The sequence below is a fragment of the Lolium perenne genome, chromosome 6, assembly GCF_019359855.2.
Source record: "Lolium perenne isolate Kyuss_39 chromosome 6, Kyuss_2.0, whole genome shotgun sequence".
NCBI lineage: Eukaryota > Viridiplantae > Streptophyta > Magnoliopsida > Poales > Poaceae > Lolium > Lolium perenne.
Genome location: NC_067249.2, coordinates 100,106,165 through 100,110,250, shown reverse-complemented (window position 1 = coordinate 100,110,250; position 4,086 = coordinate 100,106,165).

Sequence of the window (4,086 nt, the reverse complement as noted above, 5' to 3'; positions counted from 1 at the left end):
GTATTTGTGCTTGTGTAGGAGCCCCTTTGCATCTTGTTGTATCTTATATGGCTATTATGAGAGATTAATGGACTATAACATTTTGGGGGAGTGATATGCCTTTAGAAATTTCACAATCTTAACAATGTGTGTACATGAGGAATATCACTTAGAATTGATATTGCAAGATTATCTAGTCTCTATGTGGTATGTCATCTTCATGAGAAATTCAAATTCTAATGTCCATTAATATCTCTAGTTGGATCTTATTTGCCTCTTGTGAAAATAAATTCCTTATCACATTATGGGGGAGTAATAAGCTTTGTGTATATTACAAGCCTATAAAATGTGAACATTTGAGGTTGTGTCACATAGAATTGATTTCGTAAATTATCTCTCTCCTATGTGGCATGTTTGCTCAAAAAAACTCCAATTTGCTTAAATAGCTTCATTGCTAATATCTTTGTGGATCTTATTTGTGAAAGTTTTTCTTGGCATGGTTTTTCACAACGTGTCCCTCAATACATTTTTGGTAAACTATGTGCTTCAAGTCATACTATTATTTGCTTTGCATGTTGGTATGAATACTATTAATTGCCTTGCATGTTGGTATGACTAAATGAAGCTATCAAGAAACTTTCTTTGCATTATGGTTAACTCTTATCTTTTACCATATGCTTTGTTTGTTGTAAATATGATCTTTCGTATACTTACAAACTACCACCGGGAAATATTTCCTAATACCTCTTGTCCAAGGACAATTGGTAATCTATTATGAGGTAGATTTTTATTGATCATATTTACATTAGCTCTTGTGTTCAAATTGCCTTATTTATTGTCATGAATTTGTTTTGTTTTGACTCCCATGTGTCTTCCTTGCATCTTATGGATCTAATTTGTCTATTCAAACTTTCTTAGCTTTTTAGTGGATATAGGTAGTGTGATGATCCTAGTGTTTGTGCATCTTGTATTCATATGAAAAATCCTAGATAATGCACTAATCTTGGGGGAGCTCTTCTATATTTGTTAGAATGCTTAACATCTCTTGATCATTATAAAAAAATTGGTTTTGGGAGACATAAAATTTTCCTTTTGGTACTTTGTGCCATCATAAAAAAAAGTGTTGAGGGTTTGGTTTATTTGTTGGAACCTTGCTCTCTTGGGAGTTGGTTATCTCATTCCTTGTGTTTAGGTTTAATTAGCTTCTTATAATGAGATAAGTATTTAGAGTCAATCTTTTGTTGATTTGATTCTTTGATATAATTTGGGCAACCATTGTCTCTTGATTTATTTGGTGTTTTCTCCAAATTGTATCTTCCTTTGGTTCTTGAAAGTATTCTGCATGCATATTTAATATATGTATATCTTATGGCATGTGTTACTTTCTTTGATCCAATATATAGGGTAAACTCCACCAAATCCTAATTTGATTAAGATGTGCATGAAATTCAATTTCATATCTATATGCACATAATATTGTGGAGTTTGTCCTATATGTTGTAGTGTGTCTAACTACTTCGGACCCAATTAGTTTGGGGACCATTTTGTACTTACCTTTGTGTTAGGTACAATGGATATGCATTGGATGCTTGAATCACTCTTGGAAAGAAGTGGTGACTCAATGGTAACTTGAGGCAAACTAGGATGGTCAACGAACACATATCTACTACATCCACACCAATGCTATCTTGGTAACAAGTATCTTCTCATGCATACTTTTCTTGTATCCAACCTTATGGTTGCATCTTGGCATGAACCTATTGATTTGCAAATATTGTGCTTCTTGAAAAAGTTTTTATGAAACCTCTTTATTGTGAATGTGAGTAATTTGAGATGAGTGCATTTGTTGGGAAGTATTTTAAATCATGCTCATGATTCATCCATCTCAACTATGCCTATCTAGAAATTTTATTGCATATCAATTCCTCAAGGCTCTCACGTGTGCAATACAGATGAAAGTGCAAATTTAGTTATTTCTTTTGGTATCCTCGTTTGTGATACTTGTTGCCTTTCTCAAATGCATCCCAACTATCTTCTATCCCTTGTTGATATTTGTGATGTATTTTGGATGTTTTTTGGTTGAAGTTCTTGAATGTACAATAAGATAAAATTGAGCCTTTGGCCATGCTATTAAGCAAAAATTCTTATTGGTATATTGCATGACTTCGTCTTGGATATCATACTATTTTTCTTGCGTATCTATTTTGTGTGTGCATGTTTCTTTGTGGATAAATATCTTTGTGATATTGCCCACTTAGAGAAACTTATACACATAAGAGGTGATACATCTCCTTTTGATATCTTATTTATTTATTGCGTGTTGATTGGTCATGCTAAGCAATATAATTCATTGAAGACTATGATGATGCTTTTTTGCTCATCCTTGTAATAGTCTTATAATATGCTTTATCATGCCTTTCACTTATCCTCTTGGTTGAGCCTTTTTATTATGGTGCCTCTTACTTGTTGATCAACTATTTGTTTGTTGCAAGTGTTTAGCTTATTTTTCTATCTATGATCTATTACAAATGTTTGTGTTTTAAATGAGGGAGTGAGGATTCCATGTTATGCATATTGTATTCAAATGCAACATTTTATTTTATGCATGTACATTGGGGAGCTTCCTCATTTCATTTAGAGCACTATCTTGTGGTGATCATTAGAGTTTGATTCACTTGGTATCTTTTGTTTTTGAATGATATTATGGGAGTGATGATTCCATGTTTGTGCACTTTATACTCCAATGCAAATTGTCTAGTTTTGTGCACAAACCTTGGGGAGCTTCCTCATATTGTTTAGAGTAATCTTCTTGATCTTATCATAATATATATCTTTCTTTTGGTATCTTCTTTATGGTTCATTTGGTTGCTTGCTTCATTTGTTGAAGCTTCTAGACTTTGTTATCTTTTTGCAATCTTTGATCCTATCTATAGTGTGATTCCTTCCGAATATTCGTCATTGGATACGTGCATTTGATTCCACTCAATTTATGAGAAATGCACACGCTATGGAGGAACTCTCACTATATTGACCTTCTAAATTTTTCACCCATTTCGGCAATTGGTGCCAATGGGGGAGAAGTTTGGAGGGTTTAAGGGAATTTGGTTATGTCTTTGCTTTGTGCTTAAGCATGTGCCTTTATTGCATTGTATCTTGTTGCTTTGCATAGTTGAATAGTTAGAGGAAACTCCACTAGGCTTTGAATGCCAATATATGCAATGAAAGTCAAGATCATTCACACACGCATATATTATGGGGGAGTTTGCTCTATATATTCAACTTGCTTGCTACTTCAATTCCTAATATAAACCCTCTCAAAGAGATTGTCATCAATTACCAAAATGGGGGAGATTGAAAGTGCATGGAGCCCCCATGTGTGGTTTTGGTAATTAATGACAATCCCTATGGACTAATGTTTGCATTGATTTATATTTGTAGGAGTTGTCCATAGGCAATTCTTGAACCATATGTTGGCTTCAAGGTTGCAATAAGAAGAAATGAATGAAGGATATCAAGTGTCAAGTATGTCTTGAAGATGAAGATGAAGTGAGCCCTCAAGTTACTTCAAGACATCAACATGATGAAGAATGAAGAAATGAAGTGCAAGTTCAAGATGAGCCAACTCGAAGAGTTCATAAGCTTGAAGCTTGCCATGGAGAAATGAAGTGCAAGTTCAAGATGAGCCATTTCGAAGAGATCCTTTGCTTGACTCTTGCCATCCATATGGTGATCATGGATATGTGAAGTTGCGCCGAAGAAGAAGCTCTCCCATGGTGGTTTATGGGGGAGCAATCTACAAGACTTCGTCAAGCAAGCACACGCAAGAAAGGCGTTCCATCTTGTTGCGGTCAAGATCGTCATCATCGAGCTCAAGTGGAATGCGCAAGTATAAGGTTTGCTCTTGATAGGGTTTCTTTCTCACCGGTCTCATAGTGAAGTTGCGCCGAAGAAGAAGCTCTCCCATGGTGGTTTATGGGGGAGCAATCTACAAGACTTCGTCAAGCAAGCACACGCAAGAAAGGCGTTCCATCTTGTTGCGGTCAAGATCGTCATCATCGAGCTCAAGTGAAATGCGCAAGTATAAGGTTTGCTCTTGATAGGGTTTCT